This window comes from Schistocerca serialis, unplaced genomic scaffold (genome assembly GCF_023864345.2).
Source record: "Schistocerca serialis cubense isolate TAMUIC-IGC-003099 unplaced genomic scaffold, iqSchSeri2.2 HiC_scaffold_1393, whole genome shotgun sequence".
NCBI lineage: Eukaryota > Metazoa > Arthropoda > Insecta > Orthoptera > Acrididae > Schistocerca > Schistocerca serialis.
Window position 1 is genome coordinate 1,279,176 of NW_026047617.1, and position 18,730 is coordinate 1,297,905.

The following is an 18,730-nucleotide window of genomic DNA, read 5'->3' on the forward strand; positions in this document are numbered from 1 at the left end:
GTTTCATCGTCAATAAGTAGGTGCAAGGTATACAGTAAACCTGAAATGAAGCATCGGAAACAAAAACTGGACTCACAGGGGAGGTTCAAATAATAGAAAGTTAAAGTGTCAGTCCTCTTGAACTTAAGTCGGCATTGTGCCTTTTGTATTAAATTCGGATGCAATTTCTGTATTTCAGCGTCAATAAGAAGGTCCAAGGGATACAGTAAACCTGAAGTGAAGCATCGGGATCTAAAACTGGACTCACAGGAGAGGTTCAAATTATAGAAAGTTATAGTGTCAGACCTTTTGTACTTAAGTCGGCATTGTGCCTTTTGAATTTAATTCCGATGTAATTTAAGTGTTTCATCGTCAATAAAAAGGTGCAAGGTATACAGTAAACCTGAAGTGAAGCATCGGAATCCAAAAGTGGACTCACAGGAGAGGTTCAAATCATAGAAAGAGAGAAGGTCAGTCCTATTTTACTTAAGTCGGCATTGTGCCTTATGTATTAAATTCGGATGCAATTTCTGTATATCATCGTCAATAAGAAGGTACAAGGGATACAGCAAACCTGAAGTGAAGCATCGGAATCTAAAACTGGACTCACAGGATAGGTTCAAATCATAGAAAGTGAGAATGTTAGGCCTCTTGTACATAAGTCGGCATTGTGCCTTTTGTATTAATTTCCGATGAAATTTCTGTTTTTCATCGTCAATAAGAGGGTCCAAGAGATACAGTAAACCTGAAGTGAAGCATCGGAATCTAAAACTGGACTCACAGGAGAGGTTCAAATCATAGAAAGAGAGAGTGTCAGTCCTCTTGTACTTATGTCGGTATTGTGCCTTTTGAATTTAATTTGGATGCAATTTCTGTATCTCATCGTCAATAAGATGGTCCATGAAATACAGTAAACCTGAAGTGAAGCATCGGAATCTAAAACTGGACTTACAGGAGAGGTTCAAATCATAGAAAGTTAGAGTGTCAGTCCTCTTGTACTTAAGTCGGCATTGTGCCTTTTGAATTTAATTCCGATGCAATTTCTGTGTTTCATCGTCAATAAGAATGTGCAAGGTATACAGTAAATCTAAAATGAAGCATCGGAATCCAAAACTGGACTCATAGGAGAGGTTCAAATCTTACAGAGTTAGAGTGTCAGTCCTCTTGTACTTAAGTCGGCATTGTGCCTTTTGAATTTAATTCCGATGCAATTTCTGTGTTTCATCGTCAATAACAAGGTGCAAGGTATACAGTAAACCGGAAGTGAAGCATTGGAATCTAAAAGTGGCCTCACAGGAGAGGTTCAAATCATAGAAAGAGAGAGTGTCAGTCCTCTTTTACTTAAGTCGGCATTGTGAATTATGTATTAAATTCGGATGCAAATTCTGTATTTCATCGTAAATAAGGAGGTCCAAGGGATACAGTAAACCTGAAGTGCAGCATCGGAATCTAAAACTGGACTCACAGGAGAGGTACAAATCATAGAAAGTGAGAGTGTCAGTCCTCTTGTACTTAAGCCGGCATTGTGCCTTTTGTATTAAATTCGGATGCGATTTCTGTGTTTCATCGTCAATAAGAAGGTCCAAGGGATACAGTAAACCTGAAGTGAAGCACCGGAATCTAAAACTGGACTCACTGGAGAGGTTCAAATCATAGATAGTTAGAATGTCAGTCCTCTTGTACTTAAGTCGGCATTGTGCCTTTTGAATTTAATTCAGATGCAATTTCTGTGTTTCATCGTCAATAACAAGGTGCAAGGTATACAGTAAACCGGTAGTGAAGCATTGGAATCTAAAACTGGCCTCACAGGAGAGGTTCAAATCATAGAAAGAGAGAGTGTCAGTCCTCTTTTACTTAAGTCGGCATTGTGAATTATGTATTAAATTCGGATGCAATTTCTGTATTTCATCGTCAATAAGGTGGTCCAAGGGATACAGTAAACCTGAAGTGCAGCATCGGAATCTAAAACTGGACTCACAGGAGAGGTTCAAATCATAGAAAGTGAGAGTGTCAGTCCTCTTGTACTTAAGCCGGCATTGTGCCTTTTGTATTAAATTCGGATGCGATTTCTGTGTTTCATCGTCAATAAGAAGGTCCAAGGGATACAGTAAACCTGAAGTGAAGCACCGGAATCTAAAACTGGACTCACAGGAGAGGTTCAAATCATAGAAAGAGAGAGTGTCAGTCCTCTTTTACTTAAGTCGGCATTGTACCTTTTGTATTAAATTCGGATGCGATTTCTGTATTTCATCGTCAATAAGAAGGTCAAAGGTATACAGTAAACCTGAAGTGAAGCATCGGAATCTCAAACTGGACTCACAGGTTAGGTTCAAATAATAGAAAGTGAGATTGTTAGACCTCTTGTACATAAGTCGGCATTGTGCCTTTTGTATTAAATTACGATGAAATTTCTGTTTTTCATCGTCAATAAGAGGGTCCAAGAGATACAGTAAACCTGAAGTGAAGCATCGGAATCTAAAACTGGACTCACAGGAGAGGTTGAAATCATAGAAAGAGAGAGTGTCAGTCCTCTTGTACTTAAGTCGGTATTGTGCCTTTTGAATTTAATTTGGATGCAATTTCTGTATTTCATCGTCAATAGGAAGGTCCATGATATACAGTAAACCTGAAGTGAAGCATCGGAATCTAAAACTGGACTTACAGACGAGGTTCAAATCATAGAATGTTAGAGTGTCAGTCCTCTTGTACTTAAGTCGGCATTGTGCCTTTTGAATTCAATTGCGATGCAATTTCTGTGTTTCATCGTCAATAAGAATGTGCAAAGTATACAGTAAACCTAAAGTGAAGCATCGGAATTCAAAACTGGACTCATAGGAGAGGTTCAAATCATACAGAGTTAGAGTGTCAGTCCACTTGTACTTATGTCGGCATTGTGCCTTTTGAATTTAATTCCGATGCAATTTCTGTGTTTCATCGTCAATAACAAGGTGCAAGGTATACAGTAAACCGGAAGTGAAGCATTGGAATCTAAAACTGGCCTCACAGGAGAGGTTCAAATCATAGAAAGAGAGAGTGTCAGTCCTCGTTTACTTAAGTCGGCATTGTGCTTTATGTATTAAATTCGGATGCAATTTCTGTATTTCATCGTCAGTAAGGTGGTCCAAGGGATACAGTAAACCTGAAGTGCAGCATCGGAATCTAAAACTGGACTCACAGGAGAGGTTCAAATCATAGAAAATGAGAGTGTCAGTCCTCTTGTACTTAAGGCGGCATTGTGCCTTTTGTATTAAATTCGGAAGCAATTTCTTTGTTTCATCGTCAATAAGAAGGTGCAAGGTATACAGTAAACCTGAAGTGAAGCATCGGAATCTAAAACTGGACTAACAGGAGGGGTTCATATCATAGAAAGGGAGTGTGTCAGTCCTCTTGTACTTAAGCCGGCATTGTGCCTTTTGTATTAAATTCCGATGTAATTTCTGTGTTTCATCGTCAATAAGATGGTACAAGGTATACAGTAAACCTGAAGTGAAGCACCGGAATCTAAAACTGGACTCACAGGCGATGTTCAATCATAGAAAGTGAGAGTGTCAGTCCTCTTGTACTTAAGTCGGCACTGTGCCTTTTAAATTTAATTCCGATGCAATTTCTGTGTTTCATCGTCAATAAGAAAGTGCAAGGTATACAGTAAACCTGAAGTGAAGCATTGGAATCTAAAACTGGACTCACAGGGGAGGTTCAAATCATAGAAAGAGAGAGTGTCAGTCCTCTTTTACTTGAGTCGGCATTGTACCTTTTGTATTAAATTCTGATGCGATTTCTGTATTTCATCGTCAATAAGAAGGTCCAAGGTATACAGTAAACCTGAAGTGAAGCATCGGAATCTAAACCTGGACTCACAGGATAGGTTCAAATATTAGAAAGTGAGATTGTTAGTCCTCATGTACATAAGTCGGCATTGTGCCTTTTGTATTAAATTCCGATGAAATTTCTGTTTTTCATCGTCAATAAGAGGGTCCAAGAGATACAGTAAACCTGAAGTGAAGCAACGGAATCTAAAACTGGACTCACAGGAGAGGTTCAAATCATAGAAAGTTAGAGTGTCAGTCCTCTTGTACTTAAGTCGGCATTGTGCCTTTTGAATTTAATTGCGATGCAATTTCTGTGTTTCATCGTCAATAAGAATGTGCAAGGTATACAGTAAACCTAAAGTGAAGCATCGGAATCCAAAACTGGACTCATAGGAGAGGTTCAAATCATACAGAGTTAGAGTGTCAGTCCTCTTGTACTTAAGTCGGCATTGTGTCTTTTGAATTTAATTCCCATGCAATTTCTGTGTTTATCGTCAATAACAAGGTGCAAGGTATACAGTAAACCGGAAGTGAAGCATTGGAATCTAAAACTGGCATCACAAGAGAGTTTCAAATCATAGAAAGAGAGAGTGTCAGTCCTCTTTTACTTAAGTCGGCATTGTGCCTTATGTATTAAATTCGGATGCAATTTCTGTATTTCATCGTCAATAAGGAGGTCCAAGGGATACAGTGAACATGAAGTGCAGCATCGGAATCTAAAACTGGACTCACAGTAGAGGTTCAAATCATAGAAAGTGAGAGTGTCAGTCCTCTTGTACTTAAGTCGGCATTGTGCCTTTTGTATTAAATTCGGATGCAATGTCTGTGTTTCATCGTCAATAAGAAGGTCAAAGGGATACAGTAAACCTGAAGTGAAGCACCGGAATCTAAAACTGGACTAACAGGAGAGGTTCAAATCATAGATAGTTAGAATGTCAGTCCTCTTGTACTTAAATCGGCATTGTGTCTTTTGCATTTACTTCCGATGCAATTTCTGTGTTTCATCGTCAATAAGAATGTGCAAGGTATACAGTAAACCAGAAGTGAAGCATCGGAATCTTAAACTGGACTCACAGGAGAGGTTCACATCATAGAGTGTTAGAGTGTCAGTCCCCTTGTACTTAAGTCGGCAATGTGCCTTTTGACTATAATTCCGATGCAATTTCTGTGTTTCATCGTCAATAAGAAGGTGCAAGGTATACAGTAAACCTGAAGTGAAGCATCGGAATCGAAAACTGGCCTCACAGGAGAGGTTAAAATCATAGAAAGAGAGAGTGTCAGTCCTCTTTTACTTAAGTCGGCATTGTGCCATTAGTATTAAATTCGGATGCAATTTCTGTATATCATCGTCAATAAGAAGGTCCAAGGGATACAGTAAACCTGAAGTGAAGCATCGGAATCTAAAACTGTACTCACAGGAGAGGTTCAAATCGTAGAAAGTGAGAGTTTTAGTCCTCTTGTACTTCAGTCGGCATTGTGCCTTATGTATTAAATTCCGATGTAATTTCTGTGTTTCATCTTCAATAAGAATGTGCAAGGTATACAGTAAACCGGAAGTAAGCACTGGAATCTAAAACTGGCCTCACAGGAGAGGTTCAAATCATAGAGAGAGAGAGTGTCAGTCCTCTTGTACCTAAGTCGGCATTGTGCCTTTTGTATTAAATTCGGATGCAATTTCTGTGTTTCATCGTCAATAAGAAGGTGCAAGGTATATAGTAAACCTGAAGTGAAGCATCGGAATCTATAACTGGACTCACAGGAGATTTTCAAATCATAGAAGGAGAGAGTGTCAGTCCTCTTGTACTTAGGTCGGTATTGTGCCTTTTGAATAAAATTTGGATGCAATTTCTGTATTTCATCGTCAATAAGAAGGTCCATGATATACAGTAAACCTGAAGTGAAGCATCGGAATCTAAAACTTGACTCACAGGAGAGGTTCAAATCATAGAAGGTGAGAGTGTCAGTCCTCTTGTACTTAAGTCGGCATTGTGCCTTTTGAATTTAATTCCGATGCAATTTCTGTGTTTCATCGTCAATAAGAATGTGCAAGGTATACAGTAAACCTAAAGTGAAGCATCGGAATCCTAAACTGGCCTCACAGAAGAGGTTCAAATCATAGAAAGAGAGAGTGTCAGTCCTCTTGTACTTAAGTCGGCATTGTGCCTTTTGTATTAAATTCGGATGCAATTTCTGTATTTCAGCGTCAATAAGAAGGTCCAAGGGATACAGTAAACCTGAAGTGAAGCATCGGGATCTAAAACTAGGCTCACAGGAGAGGTTCAAATTATAGAAAGTTATAGTGTCAGACCTTTTGTACTTAAGTCGGCATTGTGCCTTTTGAATTTAATTCCGATGTAATTTCAGTGTTTCATCGTCAATAAGAAGGTGCAAGGTATACAGTAAACCTGAAGTGAAGCATTCAAATCTAAAACTGGACTCACAGGAGAGGTTCAAATCATAGAAAGAGAGAGTGTCATTCCTCTTTTACTTAAGTCGGCATTGTACCTTTTGTATTAAATTCGGATGCGATTTCTGTATTTCATCGTCAATACGAAGGTCCAAGGTATACAGTAAACCTGAAGTGAAGCATCGGAATCTAAAACTGGACTCACAGGATAGGTTCAAATCATAGAAAGTAAGATTGTTAGTCCTCTTGTACATAAGTCGGCATTGTGCCTTTTGCATTAAATTCCGATGAAATTTCTGTTTTTCATCGTCAATAAGAGGGTCCAAGAGATACAGTAAACCTGAAGTGAAGCATCGGAATCTAAAACTGGACTCACAGGAGAGGTTCAAATCATAGAAAGAGAGAGTGTCAGTCCTCTTGTACTTAAGTCGGTATTGTGCCTTTTGAATTTAATTTGGATGCTATTTCTGTATTTCATCGTCAATAAGAAGGTCCATGAAATACAGTAAACCTAAAGTGAAGCATCGGAATCTAAAACTGGACTTACAGGAGAGGTTCAAATGATAGAAAGTTAGAGTGTCAGTCCTCTTGTACTTAAGTCGGCATTGTGCCTTTTGAGTTTAATTCCGATGCAATTTCTGTGTTTCATCGTCAATAAGAATGTGCAAGGTATACAGTAAATCTAAAGTGAAGCATCGGAATCCAAAACTGGACTCATAGGTGAGGTTCAAATCATACAGAGTTAGAGTGTCAGTCCTCTTGTACTTATGTCGGCATTGTGCCTTTTGAATTTAATTCCGATGCAATTTCTGTGTTTCATCGTCAATAACAAGGTGCAAGGTATACAGTAAACCGGAAGTGAAGCATTGGAATCTAAAACTGGCCTCACAGGAGAGGTTCAAATCATAGAAAGAGAGAGTGTCAGTCCTCTTTTACTTAAGTCGGCATTGTGAATTATGTATTAAATTCGGATGCAATTTCTGTATTTCATCGTCAATAAGGAGGTCCAAGGGATACAGTAAACCTGAAGTGCAGCATCGGAATCTAAAACTGGACTCACTGGAGATGTTCAAATCATAGAAAGTGAGAGTGTCAGTCCTCTTGTACTTAAGCCGGCATTGTGCCTTTTGTATTAAATTCGGATGCGATTTCTATGTTTCATCGTCAATAAGAAGGTCAAGGGATACAGGTAAACCTGAAGTGAAGCACCGGAATCTAAAACTGGACTCACAGGACAGGTTCAAATCATAGATAGTTAGAATGTCTGTCCTCTTGTACTTATGTCGGCATTGTGCCTTTTGAATATAATTCCGATGCAATTTCTGTGTTTCATCGTCAATAACAAGGTGCAAGGTATACAGTAAACCGGAAGTGAAGCATTGGAATCTAAAACTGGCCTCACAGGAGAGGTTCAAATCATAGAAAGAGAGAGTGTCAGTCCTCTTTTACATAAGTCGGCATTGTGAATTATGTATTAAATTCGGATGCAATTTCTGTATTTCATCGTCAATAAGGAGGTCCAAGGGATACAGTAAACCTGAAGTGCAGCATCGGAATCTAAAACTGGACTCACAGGAGAGGTTCAAATCATAGAAAGTGAGAGTGTCAGTGCTCTTGTACTTAAGCCGGCATTGTGCCTTTTGTATTAAATTCGGATGCGATTTCTGTGTTTCATCGTCAATAAGAAGGTCCAAGGGATACAGTAAACCTGAAGTGAAGCACCGGAATCTAAAACTGGACTCACAGGAGAGGTTCAAATCATAGAAAGAGAGAGTGTCAGTCCTCTTTTACTTAAGTCGGCATTGTACCTTTTGTATTAAATTCGGATGCGATTTCTGTATTTCATCGTCAATAAGAAGGTCAAAGGTATACAGTAAACCTGAAGTGAAGCATCGGAATCTCAAACTGGACTCACAGGATAGGTTCAAATAATAGAAAGTGAGATTGTTAGTCCTCTTGTACATAAGTCGGCATTGTTCCTTTTGTAATAAATTACGATGAAATTTCTGTTTTTCATCGTCAATAAAAGGGTCCAAGAGATACAGTAAACCTGAAGTGAAGCATCGGAATCTAAAACTGGACTCACAGGAGAGGTTGAAATCATAGAAAGAGAGAGTGTCAGTCCTCTTGTACTTAAGTCGATATTGTGCCTTTTGAATTTAATTTGGATGCAATTTCTGTATTTCATCGTCAATAAGAAGGTCCATGATATACAGTAAAGCTGAAGTGAAGCATCGGAATCTAAAACTGGACTTACAGGAAGGGTTCATATCATAGAAAGTTAGAGTGTCAGTCGTCTTGTACTTAAGTCGGCATTCTGCCTTTTGAATTTAATTGCGATGCAATTTCTGTGTTTCATCGTCAATAAGAATGTGCAAGGTATACAGTAAACCTAAAGTGAAGCATCGGAATCCAAAACTGGACTCATATGAGAGGTTCAAATCATACAGAGTTAGAGTGTCAGTCCTCTTGTACTTAAGTCGGCATTGTGCCTTTTGAATTTAATTCCGATGCAATTTCTGAGTTTATCGTCAATAACATGGTGCAAGGTATACAGTAAACCGGAAGCGAAGCATTGGAATCTAAAACTGGCATCACAGGAGAGGTTCAAATCATAGAAAGAGAGAGTGTCAGTCCTCTTTTACTTAAGTCGGCATTGTGCCTTATGTATTAAATTCGGATGCAATTTCTGTATTTCATTGTCAATAAGGAGGTCCAAGGGATACAGTAAACCTGAAGTGCAGCATCGGAATCTAAAACTGGACTCACAGTAGAGGTTCAAATCATAGAAAGTGAGAGTGTCAGTCCTCTTGTACTTAAGTCGGTATTGTGCCTTTTGTATTAAATTCGGATGCAATTTCTGTGTTTCATCGTCAATAAGAAGGTCCAAGGGATACAGTAAACCTGAAGTGAAGCACCGGAATCTAAAACTGGACTAACAGGAGAGGTTCAAATCATAGATAGTTAGAATGTCAGTCCTCTTGTACTTAAGTCGGCATTGTGTCTTTTGAATTTACTTCCGATGCAATTTCTGTGTTTCATCGTCAATAAGATGGTGCAAGGTATACAGTAAACCAGAAGTGAAGCATCGGAATCTAAAACTGGACTCACAGGAGAGGTTCACATCATAGAGTGTTAGAGTGTCAGTCCCCTTGTACCTAAGTCGGCATTGTGCCTTTTGACTATAATTCCGATGCATTTTCTGTGTTTCATCGTCAATAAGAAGGTGCAAGGTATACAGTAAACCTGAAGTGAAGCATCGGAATCGAAAACTGGCCTCACAGGAGAGGTTAAAATCATAGAAAGAGAGAGTGTCAGTCCTCTTTTACTTAAGTCGGTATTGTGCCATTAGTATTAAATTCGGATGCAATTTCTGTATATCATCGTCAATAAGAAGGTCCAAGGGATACAGTAAACCTGAAGTGAAGCATCGGAATCTAAAGCTGTACTCACAGGAGAGGTTCAAATCGTAGAAAGTGAGAGTGTTAGTCCTCTTGTACTTAAGTCGGCATTGTGCCTTATGTATTAAATTCCGATGTAATTTCTGTGTTTCATCTTCAATAAGAATGTGCAAGGTATACAGTAAACCGGAAGTAAGCACTGGAATCTAAAACTGGCCTCACAGGAGAGGTTCAAATCATAGAGAGAGAGAGTGTCAGTCCTCTTTTACTTAAGTCGGCATTGTGCCTTATGTATTAAATTCGGATGCAATTTCTGTATTTCACCGTCAATAAGAAGGTCCAAGGGATACAGTAATCCTGAAGTGCAGCATCGATATCTAAAACTGGACTCACAGGAGAGATTCAAATCATAGAAAGTGAGAGTGTCAGTCCTCTTTTACTTAAGTCGGCATTGTGCCTTTTGTATTAAATTCGGATGCAATTTCTGTGTTTCATCGTCAATAAGAAGGTGCAAGGTATATAGTAAACCTGAAGTGAAGCATCGGAATCTATAACTGGACTCACAGGAGAGGTTCAAATCATAGAAAGAGAGAGTGTCAGTCCTCTTGTACTTAAGTCGGTATTGTGCCTTTTGAATAAAATTTGGATGCAATTTCTGTATTTCATCGTCAATAAGAAGGTCCCTGAGATACAGTAAACCTGAAGTGAAGCATCGGAATCTAAAACTGGACTCACAGTAGAGGTTCAAATCATAGAAAGTGAGAGTGTCAGTCCTCTTGTACTTAAGTCGCATTGTGCCTTTTGAATTTAATTCCGATGCAATATCTGTGTTTCATCGTCAATAAGAATGTGCAAGGTATACAATAAACCTAAAGTGAAGCATCGGAATCCAAAACTGGCCTCACAGAAGAGGTTCAAATCATAGAAAGAGAGAGTGTCAGTCCTCTTTTACTTAAGTCGGCATTGTGCCTTATGTATTAAATTTCCGATACAATTTCTGTATTTCATCGTCAATAAGAAGGTCCAAGGGATACAGTAAACCTGAAGTGCAGCATCGGAATCTAAAACTGGACTCACAGGAGAGGTTCAAATCATAGGAAGTGAGAGTGTCAGTCCTCTTGTACTTAAGTCGGCATTGTGCCTTTTGTATTAAATTCGGATGCAATTTCTGTATTTCAGCGTCAATAAGAAGGTCCAAGGGATACAGTAAACCTGAAGTGAAGCATCGGGATCTAAAACTGGACTCACAGGAGAGGTTCAAAGAATAGAAAGTTATAGTGTCAGACCTTTTGTACTTAAGTCGGCATTGTGCCTTTTGAATTTAATTCCGATGCAATTTCTGTGTTTCATCGTCAATAACAAGGTGCAAGGTATCCAGTAAACCGGAAGTGAAGCATTGGAATCTAAAACTGGCCTCACAGGAGAGTTTCAAATCATAGAAAGAGAGAGTGTCAGTCCTCTTTTACTTAAGTCGGCATTGTGAATTATGTATTAAATTCGGATGCAATTTCTGTATTTCATCGTCAATAAGGAGGTCCTAGGGATACAGTAAACCTGAAGTGCAGCATCGGAATCTAAATCTGGACTCACAGGAGAGGTTCAAATCATAGTAAGTGAGAGTGTCAGTCCTCTTGTACTTAAGCCGGCATTGTGCCTTTTGTATTAAATTCGGATGCGATTTCTGTGTTTCATCGTCAATAAGAAGGTCCAAGGGATACAGTAAACCTGAAGTGAAGCACCGGAATCTAAAACTGGACTCACAGGAGAGGTTCAAATCATAGAAAGAAAGAGTGTCAGTCCTCTTTTACTTAAGTCGGCATTGTACTTTTGTATTAAATTCTGATGCGATTTCTGTATTTCATCGTCAATAAGAAGGTCAAAGGTATACAGTAAACCTGAAGTGAAGCATCGGAATCCCAAACTGGACTCACAGGATAGGTTCAAATAATAGAAAGTGAGATTGTTAGTCCTCTTGTACATAAGTCGGCATTGTGCCTCTTGTATTAAATTACGATGAAATTTCTGTTTTTCATCGTCAATAAGAGGGTCCAAGAGATACAATAAACCTGAAGTGAAGCATCGGAATCTAAAACTGGACTCACAGGAGAGGTTGAAATCATAGAAAGAGAGAGTGTCAGTCCTCTTGTACTTAAGTCGGTATTGTGCCTTTTGAATTTAATTTGGATGCAATTTCTGTATTTCATCTTCAATAAGAAGGTCCATGATATACAGTAAACCTGAAGTGAAGCATCGGAATCTAAAACTGGACTTACAGGAGAGGTTCAAATCATAGAAAGTTAGAGTGTCAGTCCTCTTGTACTTAAGTCGGCATTGTGCCTTTTGAATTTAATTGCGATGCAATTTCTGTGTTTCATCGACAATAAGAATGTGCAAGGTATACAGTAAACCTAAAGTGAAGCATCGGAATTCAAAACTGGACTCATAGGAGAGGTTCAAATCATACAGAGTTAGAGTGTCAGTCCACTTGTACTTAAGTCGGCATTGTGCCTTTTGAATTTAATTCCGATGCAATTTCTGTGTTTCATCGTCAATAACAAGGTGCAAGGTATACAGTAAACCGGAACTGAAGCATTGGAATCAAAAACTGGCCTCACAGGAGAGGTTCAAATCTTAGAAAGAGAGAGTGTCAGTCCTCTTTTACTTAAGTCGGCATTGTGCTTTATGTATTAAATTCGGATGCAATTTCTGTATTTCATCGTCAATAAGGAGGTCCAAGGGATACAGTAAACCTGAAGTGCAGCATCGGAATCTAAAACTGGACTCACAGGAGAGGTTCAAATCATAGAAAATGAGAGTGTCATTCCTCTTGTACCTAAGTCGGCATTGTGCCTTTTGTATTAAATTCGGATGCAATTTCTTTGTTTCATCGTCAATAAGAAGGTGCAAGGTATACAGTAAACCTGAAGTGAAGCATCGGAATCTAAGAATGGACTAACAGGAGGGGTTCATATCATAGAAAGGGAGTGTGTCAGTCCTCTTGTACTTAAGTCGGCATTGTGCCTTTTGTATTAAATTCCGATGTGATTTCTGTGTTTCATCGTCAATAAGATGGTACAAGGTATACAGTAAACCTGAAGTGAAGCACCGGAATCTAAAACTGGACTCACAGGATGGGTTCAAATAATAGAAAGTGAGATTGTTAGTCCTCTTGTACATAAGTCGGCATTGTGACTTTTGTATTAAATTCCGATGAAATTTCTGTTTTTCATCGTCAATAAGAGGGTCCAAGAGATACAGTAAACCTGAAGTGAAACAACGGAATCTAAAACTGGACTCACAGGAGAGGTTCAAATCATAGAAAGAGAGAGTGTCCGTCCTCTTGTACTTAAGTCGGTATTGTGCCTTTTGAATCTAATTTGGATGCAATTTCTGTATTTCATCGTCAATAAGAAGGTCCATGATATACAGTAAACCTGAAGTGAAGCATCGGAATCTAAAACTGGACTTACAGGAGGGGTTCAAATCATAGAAAGTTAGAGTGTCAGTCCTCTTGTACTTAAGTCGGCATTGTGCTTTTTGAATTTAATTGCGATGCAATTTCTGTGTTTCATCGACAATAAGAATGTGCAAGGTATACAGTAAACCTAAAGTGAAGCATCGGAACCAAAAACTTGACTCATAGGAGAGGTTCAAATCATAGAAAGGTAGAGTGTCAGTCCTCTTGTACTTAAGTCGGCATTGTGCCTTTTGAATTTAATTCCGATGCAATTTCTGTGTTTATCGTCAATAACACGGTGCAAGGTATACAGTAAACCGGAAGTGAAGCATTGGAATCTAAAACTGGCATCACAGGAGAGGTTCAAATCATAGAAAGAGAGAGTGTCAGTCCTCTTTTACTTAAGTCGGCATTGTGCCTTATGTATTAAATTCGGATGCAATTTCTGTATTTCATCGTCTATAAGGAGGTCCAAGGGATACAGTAAACCTGAAGTGCAGCATCGGAATCTAAAGCTGGACTCACAGTAGAGGTTCAAATCATAGAAAGTGAGAGTGTCAGTCCTCTTGTACTTAAGTCGGCATTGTGCCTTTTGTATTAAATTCGGATGCAATTTCTGTGTTTCATCGTCAATAAGATGGTCCAAGGGATACAGTAAACCTGAAGTGAAGCACCGGAATCTAAAACTGGACTAACAGGAGAGGTTCAAATCATAGATAGTTAGAATGTCAGTCCTCTTGTACTTAAGTCGGCATTGTGTCTTTTGAATTTACTTCCGATGCAATTTCTGTGTTTCATCGTCAATAAGAAGGTGCAAGGTATACAGTAAACCAGAAGTGAAGCATCGGAATCTAAAACTGGACTCACAGGAGAGGTTCACATCATAGAGTGTTAGAGTGTCAGTCCCCTTGTACTTAAGTCGGCATTGTGCCTTTTGACTATAATTCCGATGCAATTTCTGTGTTTCATCGTCAATAAGAAGGTGCAAGGTATACAGTAAACCTGAAGTGAAGCATCGGAATCTAAAACTGGCCTCACAGGAGAGGTTAAAATCATAGAAATGGAGAGTGTCAGTCCTCTTTTACTTAAGTCGGCATTGTGCCATTAGTATTAAATTCGGATGCAATTTCTGTATATCATCGTCAATAAGAAGGTCCAAGGGATACAGTAAACCTGAAGTGAAGCATCGGAATCTAAAATTGTACTCACAGGAGAGGTTCAAATCGAAGAAAGTGAGAGTGTTAGTCCTCTTGTACTTAAGTCGGCATTGTGCCTTATGTATTAAATTCCGATGTAATTTCTGTGTTTCATCTTCAATAAGAATGTGCAAGGTATACAGTAAACCGGAAGTAAGCACTGGAATCTAAAACTGGCCTCACAGGAGAGGTTCAAATCATAGAGAGAGAGAGTGTCAGTCCTCTTTTACTTAAGTCGGCATTGTGCCTTATGTATTTAATTCGGATGCAATTTCTGTATTTCACCGTCAATAAGAAGGTCCAAGGATACAGTAAACCTGAAGTGCAGCATCGAAATCTAAAACTGGACTCACTGGAGAGATTCAAATCATAGAAAGTGAGAGTGTCAGTCCTCTTGTACTAAAGTCGGCATTGTGCCTTTTGTATTAAATTCGGATGCAATTTCTGTGTTTCATCGTCAATAAGAAGGTGCAAGGTATATAGTAAACCTGAAGTGAAGCATCGGAATCTATAACTGGACTCACAGGAGAGGTTCAAATCATAGTAAGAGAGAGTGTCAGTCCTCTTGTACTTAAGTCGGTATTGTGCCTTTTGAATAAAATTTGGATGCAATTTCTGTATTTCATCGTCAATAAGAAGGTCCATGATATACAGTAAACCTGAAGTGAAGCATCGGAATCTAAAACTGGACTCACAGGAGAGGTTCAAATGAAAGAAAGTGAGAGTGTCAGTCCTCTTGTACTTAAGTCGGCATTGTGCCTTTTGAATTTAATTCCGATGCCATTTCTGTGTTTCATCGTCAATAAGAATGTGCAAGGTATACAGTAAACCTAAAGTGAAGCATCGGAATGCAAAACTGGCCTCACAGAAGAGGTTCAAATCATAGAAAGAGAGAGTGTCAGTCCTCTTTTACTTAAGTCGGCATTGTGCCTTATGTATTAAATTCGGATACAATTTCTGTATTACATCATCAATAAGAAGGTCCAAGGGATACAGTAAACCTGAAGTGCAGCATCGGAATCTAAAACTGGACTCACAGGAGAGGTTCAAATCATAGAAAGTGAGAGTGTCAGTCCTCTCGTACTTAAGTCGGCATTGTGCCTTTTGTATTAAATTCCGATGAAATTTCTGTTTTTCATCGTCAATAAGAGGGTCCAAGAGATACAGTAAACCTGAAGTGAAGCATCGGAATCTAAAACTGGACTCACAGGAGAGGTTCAAATCATAGAAAGAGAGAGTGTCAATCCTCTTGTACTTAAGTCGGCATTGTGCCTCTTGAATATAATTCCGATGCAATTTCTGTGTTTCATCCTCAATAAGAATGTGCAAGATATACAGTAAACCGGAAGTGAAGCACTGGAATCTCAAACTGGCCTCACGGTAGAGGTTCAAATCATAGAAAGAGAGAGTGTCAGTCCTCTTTTACTTAAGTCGGCATTGTGCCCTATGTATTAAATTCGGATGCCATTTCTGTATTTGACCGTCAATAAGGAGGTCCAAGTGATACAGTAAACCTGAAGTGCAGCATCGGAATCTAAAACTGGACTCACAGGAGAGGTTCAAATCACTGATAGTTAGAGCGTCAGTCCTCTTGTACTTAAGTCGGCATTGTGTCTTTTGAATTTAATTCCGATGCAATTTCTGTGTTTCATCGTCAATAAGAAGGTGCAAGGTATACAGTAAACCAGAAGTGAAGCATCGGAATCTAAAACTGGACTCACAAGAGAGGTTCAAATCATAGAGTGTTAGAGTGTCAGTCCCCTTGTACTTAAGTCGGCATTGTGCCTTTTGAATATAATTCCGATGCAATTTCTGTGTTTCATCGTCAATAAGAAGGTCCAAGGTATACAGTAAACCTGAAGTGAAGCATCGGAATCTAAAACTGAACTCACAGTAGAGGTTCAAATCATAGAAAGTTAGACAGTCAGTCCTCTTGTACTTAAGTCGGCATTTTGCCTTTTGAATTTAATTCCGATGCAATTTCTGTGTTTCATCGTCAATAAGAAGGTGCAAGGCATACAGTAATCCTGAAGTGAAGCATCGGAATCTAAAACTGGACTCACAGTAGAGGTTCAAATCATAGAAAGTTAGACAGTCAGTCCTCTTGTACTTAAGTCGGCATTGTGCCTTTTGAATTTAATTCCGATGCAATTTCTGTGTTTCATCGTCAATAAGAATGTGCAAGGTATACAGTAAACCAGATGTGAAGCATCGGAATCTAAAACTGGACTCACAGGAGAGGTTCAAATCATAGAGTGTTAGAGTGTCAGTCCCCTTGTACTTAAGTTGACATTGAGCCTCTTGAATATAATTCCGATGCAATTTCTGTGTTTCATCGTCAATAAGAAGGTGCAAGGTATACAGTAAACCTGAAGTGAAGCATCGGAATCTAAAACTGGACTCACAGGAGAGGTTCAAATCATAGAGTGTTAGAGTGTCAGTCCCCTTGTACTTAAGTCGGCATTGTGTCTTTTGTATTAAATTCCGATGTAATTTCTGTGTTTCATCCTCAATAAGAATGTGCAAGGTATACAGTAAACCGGATGTGAAGCACTGGAATCTCAAACTGGCCTCACAGTAGAGGTTCAAATCATAGAAAGAGAGAGTGTCAGTCCTCTTTTACTTAAGTCGGCATTGTGCCTTATGTATTAAATTCGGATGCCATTTCTGTATTTGACCGTCAATAAGGAGGTCCAAGGGATACAGTAAACCTGAAGTGCAGCATCAAAACTGGACTCACTGGAGAGATTCAAATCATAGAAAGTGAGAGTGTCAGTCCTCTTGTACTTAAGTCGGCATTGTGCCTTTTGTATTAAATTCGGATGCATTTTCTGTGTATCATCGTCAATAAGAAGGTGCAAGGTATACAGTAAACCTGAAGTGAAGCATCGGAATCTATAACTGGACTCACAGGTGAGGTTCAAATCATAGAAAGAGAGAGTATCAGTCCTCTTGTACTTAAGTCGGTATTGTGCCTTTTGAATTAAATTCGGATGCAATTTCTGTGTTTCATCGTCAATAAGAAGGTGCAAGGTATACAGTTAACCTGAAGTGAAGCATCGAAATCTAAAACGGGACTCACAGGAGAGGTTCAAATCATATAAAGTGAGAGTGTCAGTCCTCTTGTACTTAAGTCGGCATTGTGCCTTTTGTATTAAATTCGGATGCTATTTCTTTGTTTCATCGTCAATAAGAAGGATCAAGGGATACAGTAAACCTGAAGTGAAGCACCGGAATCTAAAACTGGACTCACTGGAGAGGTTCAAAGCATAGATAGTGAGAGGGTCGGTCCTCTTGTACTTAAGTCGGCATTGTGTCTTTTGAATTTAATTACGATGCAATTTCTGTGTTTCATCGTCAATATGAAGGTGCAAGGTACACAGTAAACCAGAAGTGAAGCATCGGAATCTAAAACTGGACTCACAAGAGAGGTTCAAATCATAGAGTGTTAGAGTGTCAGTCCCCTTGTACTTAAGTCGGCATTGTGCCTTTTGAATATAATTCCAATGCAGCTTCTGTGTTTCATTGTCAATAAGAAGGTGCAAGGTATACAGTAAACCTGAAGTGAAGCATCGGAATGCAAAACTGTACTCACAGCAGAGGTTCAAATCATAGATAGTTAGTGTGTCAGTCCTCTTGTACTTAAGTCGACAATGTGTCTTTTGAATTTCATTCCGATGTAAGTTCTGTGTTTCATCGTCAATAAGGAGGTGCAGGGTATACAGTAAACCTGAAGTGAAGCATCGGAAACAAAAACTGGACTCACAGGGGAGGTTCAAATCATAGAAAGCTAAAGTGTCAGTCCTCTTGAACTTAAGTCGGCATTGCGCCTTTTGTATTAAATTCCGATGAAATTTCTTTGTTTCATCGTAAATAAGAAGGTCCCAGGGATACAGTAATCCTGAAGTGAAGCATCGGAATCTAAAACTGGAATCACAGGAGAGGTTCAAATCATAGAAAGGGAGAGTGTCAGTCCTCTTGTACTTAAGTCGGTATTGTGCCTTTTGTATTAAATTCGGATGCAATTTCTGTATTTCATCGTCAATAAGAAGGTCCAAGGGATACAGTAAACCTGAAGTGAAGCATCGGAATCTGAAACTGGACTCACAGGAGAGGTTCAAATCATAGAAAGTTATAGTGTCAGACCTTTTGCACTTAAGTCGGCATTGTGCCTTTTGAATTTTATTCCGATGCAATTTCTGTGTTTCATCGTCAACAAGAAGGTGCAAGGTATACAGTAAACCTGAAGTGAAGCATCGGAATGCAAAACTGTACTCACAGCAGAGGTTCAAATCATAGAAAGTTAGAGTGTCAGTCCTCTTGTACTTAAGTCGGCATTTTGCCTTTTGAATTTAATTCCAATGCAATTTCTGTGTATCATCGTCAATAAGAAGGTGCAACGTATACAGTAAACCTGAAGTGAAGCATCGGAATCTAAAACTGGACTCACAGGAGAGGTTCAAATCATAGAGTGTTAGAGT